Below are 6322 nucleotides of genomic sequence, written 5' to 3'. Positions count from 1 at the left end.
CTCACTTCCGTATTGGGAATAGGGCAGTTGTCGGCACCATTCACTCCTCCAGACGGGGTCACCGTTAGTCTTGTGACCACTAAACCGCCCGAGTAAGCCATTTTTAAGATGTCTGTAACCGTGATGTATCCTGTGACATTACTGATACCGGTGCGGATGTGCGGTCGGAGCCTCGCACTACAGCGGTGATGTAGCAGAGCTGCTGCGGCCCCCCGGAGTTCAGTCTTCTGCCAATGTTTGCTCAGCAGATCATCTGGGTCCAGGAAGGTAAAGGGCCAATGGCAAAGTGTGAACAAACCTAAAAGTGCGTATGTCAGAAAAAAATCTAGTGGGAGGTAGTGAAGAGTTTCTGCAGGCTCAGATTACACAGATTATTTGCCTTTTAATTTCTGCATACGAGCGGTGTACACAAAACAGGAGGGTTAGAAGACTGATCGTAAAATCTGCTTTATTTTAGATGATGAGAAATGTGAAAAAGTGCTTGCAAAAGTATACACACCCTCTACATTACTGCACAGAGCATAGCGATCAGCAATGATCCTGGGGACGACAGGTAGCATTACTATATAATGGCAGTGCAGCATTTATACAATAGTACCATTATGTGTAATCCTCTGAGTCTAGATGTTCAGGTTCATGGTCAAATCAGGTGAAGATTAATTTATTGCACCTAAAAGAAATTGACTATTAATGACAAGTGAGAAGGAAAACTCAATGGCTCGTAATAAAGTACAGATTATGTAAGCCGAAATCATGAGACTAAAGGTCCAATGTACATAGGAGCAGTATTATAGTAGTTATATTCTTGTATATAGGGGGCAGTATTATAGTAGTTATATTCTTGTATATAGGGGGCAGTATTATAGTAGTTATATTCTTGTACATAGGGGCAGTATTATAGTAGTTATATTCTTGTATATAGGGGGCAGTATTATAGTAGTTATATTCTTGTACATAGGGGCAGTATTATAGTAGTTATATTCTTGTACATAGGAGGCAGTATTATAGTAGTTATATTCTTGTACATAGGGGCAGTATTATAGTAGTTATATTCTTGTACATACGGAGCAGTATTATAGTAGTTATATTCTTGTACATAGGGGGCAGTATTATAGTAGTTATATTCTTGTACATAGGAGCAGTATTATAGTAGTTATATTCTTGTACATAAGAGCAGTATTATAGTAGTTATATTCTTGTACATAGGGGGCAGTATTATAGTAGTTATATTCTTGTACATAGGAGCAGTATTATAGTAGTTATATTCTTGTACATAGGGGCAGTATTATAGTAGTTATATTATTGTACATAGGGGCAGTATTATAGTAGTTATATTCTTATAAGCTGCAACACTAATTATTCCCTCCATTGCCTGAGTAATCATTTTTTTAAGTCACTTTTTATTGTCTTGTGGCATTCACTGAGATTTTTTGTGCCAAATTCATCAAGATGGCGCATGTGGATCGTGAATTTTGTGCAAATTATAAAAAATGGTCTTACTTTTTTCTGTCTTTAACTTTTTTGCACTAAAAAGTCACAAACACAGTTACACGTTTTTGTGAAAGGCTGGAAAAATTGCGTCCAAAAAAATCTGATTTGACAGAGAATCACTCCGGGGAAGGACTGGACAACATTTGCAACAAATTTCCTGACTTTTTTTGAAGATTTGTAAATGACGAATCAGGAAATAATATCTGGAAAACCCTAAACCCCACTCACAGAGACAGACGATAGAAGAAGAGACGAATACGTAATATAGACTTCTAAAAAAAAAAAGGCGTAAATGCAAAGGTGGAAACAATAAAATATTGCAAAACTTGACAATAATGAATTGAAAAAAATCTATCACGGAAAAGTGTGGATTTACTGACTCTCCTAAGTCATCAATGATCATTGTCCGCCCCTGATCCCATATGTAACATTCACCTCACGTCTAACAAAGATTAAAAATGCACTTTTCTTTTTTTGATGGGGGGCACAACATATGAGACCAGATCGCCCTATTATTGGGGCGGGTGATGACTGGTGCAGCCACAATTACACAGTCTCATAGTCTTGGAGCTGCTGTAATTCTCCACTGCCCTCTAGTGGTGAGTAGAGGGTGAGCAGTGAGCGACAAGATACCGAAGATTCTATCACAAATTCTCAAATTGGATTTTACTCCTCTACTTTTGGACACTGCTTAGATAGATACGTACGTTTCTGCTTGTACGGCTCTTTGTACATTCCGATCCGTTGGTGTGTATTGCAGATGGAGTCTATGATTTCGGCATTTATATAATTGTTCCTGCCTCCTTTGCCCTCATCAGTGCAGTACGCGGTGTCCTCGGCTCTTAAGCTGATGATGCCTTTTGATTTTTTTTTTTTCCATCTTGATCTCGTTAACCTTTCCAGGAACTCTTCTTCCTTGCAGGAACATTTAACCATCTGATCCTAATATTATTTTTTCATTGAATTGAATTATCCCAGAAATGACCCCGATCAGAACAGAGTGACGAGAAAGAAAAAAGAGAAAAGAATGAGCAAAAATCATCCGGATCAAAGACAAGTACCGATGTAAAGAAGAAAGAACTTTATATCTAGTGACAAAGCCTGAGAAGGAGAACAAGATACAACGTAACAGGAGAGGTGATGCCCCCAGTGGACCCCGCCAGTGTAATCAGCTGTATCTGTGCCCTGAAGACAAATCCCAACCTCCAGGGACAACTGCCCAAACGCAGGACTGTCCCAATGGATTCGGGCCATTTGGGAGGTTTGGTCTTTGGGCTCCTTCAAACCCCCAGGGCCCGGCTGCCACTGCTACCTCTGCGCCCCTATATCCGCACCATGGCCATCGCAGGAGGCGCGATCACAGAGGGAGAATGTATATAAATATACAGTTTGTGCTCAAAAGTTTACATACCCCGGCGGAATTTTTGCGTTGTTGGCCTTTTTTTCAGAGAAATATGAATGATAACACCAAAACTTTTTCTCCAGTCGTGGTTAGTGGTTGGGTGAAGCCATTTATTGTCAGACTACTGTGTTTTCTCTTTTTAAATCATAATGACAACCCAAAACATCCAAATGACCCTGATCAAAAGTTCACACCCCCCATTTCTTAATACTGTGTATTGCGCCCTCTAACATCAATGGCAGCTTGAAGTCTTTTGTGGTAGTTGTGGATGAGGTTCTTTATTTTCTAAGATGGTAAAGCTGCCCACTCTTCTTGGCAAAAAGCCTCCGGTTCCTGTAAATTCCTGGGCTGTCTAGCATGAACTGCACTTAGATCTCCCCAGAGTGGCTCAATGATATTGAGGTCAGGAGACTGAGATGGCCACTCCAGAACCTTCACTTTGTTCTGCTGTAGCCAATGACAGGTCTACTTGGCCTTGTGTTTTGGATCATTGTCATGTTGGAACATCCAAGTACGTCCCATGTACAGCTTCCAGTGCAAATTTGCCTCCAGTATTTGCTGATAACGTGCTGCATTCATCTTTCCTTCCACTTTCATTAAGTGTCCTGTGCCTTTGTAGCTCACACATCCCCAAAACATCAGCGGTCCACCTCCGTGCTTTACAGTAGGAATGGTGTTCCTTTCATCGTAGGCCTTGTTGAATGTAACGTTTATAGTTGTGGCCAAAAAGTTCAATTTTGGTCTCATCACTCCAAGTTACCTTGTTCCAGAAGTTTTGATGCTTGTCTCTGTGCTGTTTTGCGTATTGTAGGCGAGATACTTTGTGGCATTTGCGCAGTAATGGCTTTGTTCTGGTGATTCGACCATGCAGCCCATTTTAATTCAAGTGCCTCCTTATTGTGCATCTTGAAACAGCCACACCGCTAGTTTTCACAGCGTCCTGTATTTCAGCTGATATTTGTGAGTTTTTCTTTGCATCCTGAACTATTTTTCTGGCAGTTGTGGACAACTGTGGAAAACTGTGGTTTTGTTTTTACAGAGCCCCTGATTTTCCATTTGTTAATCACAGTGTGAACACTGCTGACTGGCGTTATCAATTCCTTGGATATCTTTTTGTATTACCTTTAGTAGCCATTCAAACCCATTTGTGTCAACTTCTGTGCATGTTATCAGGCCAAAATCACCGGGGTATGTAAACTTTTGATCAGGGTCATTTGGATGTTTTTGGTTGTCGTTATGATTTATAAAGAGAAAACACAGAAGTCTGATAATAAATGGCTTCACCCAACCACTAACCGTGAGTGGAGAAAAAGTCTTGGTGTTATCATTAATTTTGTTTTCAATGTTTAGTTTAAGAATCTAAAGTTAAATGACAACAGCCTATAAATTTAGTAGGGTAAACGTGAAAGATACAACAAATCATACAATAATCAAAAATATCTCAAGAAACCTCAGATGTACAGATGTCGTCAGACAATTCACCCAAATTATAAAAACGCATCAATCATTGAATCATTAATACAGAAAATGAAAGATTCTTGGTTACTATTTTCACACAAACGTGCAGAGTTAAATAACTGCAGGTAAAAATAAATCATAAATCCCCAATGGTGAGCAACTAGAAACAAGAAACATGAGGGGTAATTATAAGTTGGGGAGGGGTAATTATAACTTGGGGAGGGGGGTGAACACACTCTCCATCCGGACCCCCGGCCATCTCTATCCCCCCATTATCCTGTATCCCCCCATTATCCTGTATCCCAAGCCTCCGAGTCACAGCAGCAAACCCCGACAGGTCACATCAATATTTCCTCTCTTGGGTCCACGATGTCAGTGTTGTTCATGGTGTAGGTATAGGGCAATGTCCCCAAGATTCAGCTCCGCAGCTATAGGGAAACTACAACTCCCAGGCTGCACAATGTCATAGTTTTCCAATAACCAGAGAGTCAAATATTAGGAATGAATTCATCGCTTTCCCTGAGATTTGCTCTTGCGGGTCCAGGCTTTCATTGAGGCAAAGCTCTATGGGAAAAAAAAATATACAAATTGGTGATACAGAAGGAAAGAGCTGTGTCTGCGGCGCAGTGTCAGCTGTCTGCCACTAGGTGGTGAAGTGCGCTAACATATAAGGCCATAGACTTCACGGTTGTGTTTTTTTTTTTTTTTTTACTTTTTTTAATTTTCAATTTTTACGTCAGTATTTTCCACCTTGCGACTCATGAACCACATATAGTTCTGACAAATATTTTATTTGTCGCCCCCCCCAGCTTCCTCTAAAAATACAAAGACCCCTTTGTGTGATATTATTACTCTTCCTGATGATATTTGCCCCTTAAACACGATTATAGGCGGATGGAGGATGGCGGTGTTTGGAGAGCGCTGATTCCCGGAATTAACTATGTTTATGCTTCTGTACAGATCGCCTCACGTCCCCACTTCATCCCTCGTGGCCAAGGATTCCGGAAAATCCTTTCAGGAGTCTGAAAAAATGGCAGCACAGCCCTACCGACAGCTCCAGGATCTCCCACCAAAGAAGAAGCGTCACATCCCCAATAAATCCTCAGATCCATAACGGAAATCAAACATTAAGCAACATTGCAATTATTTTTTAAAAAATCAGCTGTCGTTTAGTATATACAGCTACCACTCTCACCTACTGTATGTGTCGCCATGGTTACAGACTACTGATAAACCCTTTGTCATCGGATTCTGCAGTCACACTTCCTTCTGTCAGTCCACTGGCAAGAATAAGGGATCAGACTACACTTTTTTTGTAGTCTGTTACCATGGTGACCTATAGCTCTGCATTGGAGCTGTAGACGCAAAACGGTAGGAGATTTTTAACTGAAACTATTTGCATAGTAGCTTCTTTGTTTGATTTAAATGGACCGGAGTCTTAAAAAAATTGGTGATGCGCTTCAAGCAGGCGGTGGTTCATGGTGGTCAGCAATAAAGGCAGATTCTGCGTCCAGTGCCTGCTCTGGAGTAGGAAATATCATTTATTAGGCTTCCTGAATATCTGAACTGATTCTTGCATTCAGGTCATTGTGTTTTTTTATGACGGGAGATAAATGTACAAACTATTATTCTTTTTCTTTCCCATGCTTTACACTGCATCTCTGCTCATTTGCAATTTCTTAGCTGCTCACAATTGATCAGAGCTGATTTTGACCAGAGGCAGAACTGAGTGTCAGGATGGGAATGCGCCTCAGTAAGGGGCGTCATCTTTAATGATGGTATTGAGTGACTTTTCCTCCGGGTGATATTCTTCCTCCGGTGAGTTCGCAGTCGCTGACGCTGCATATCTGACATTCCTGCATTATAGAGCACATGCATGCTGCATTCATGACGGGGCTCCGCCGTGTGTCGGTGACATGTTGGGTCTTATACCGGCCGCCCCTCCCCTCTGCTCACATTCCAGAGCTCTGA

This window comes from Ranitomeya imitator, chromosome 8 (assembly GCF_032444005.1).
Source record: "Ranitomeya imitator isolate aRanImi1 chromosome 8, aRanImi1.pri, whole genome shotgun sequence".
In the NCBI taxonomy this organism is placed as follows: domain Eukaryota; kingdom Metazoa; phylum Chordata; class Amphibia; order Anura; family Dendrobatidae; genus Ranitomeya; species Ranitomeya imitator.
The sequence above is the reverse complement of the archived record's forward strand: the minus strand, read 5'-3'. Positions refer to the sequence as shown.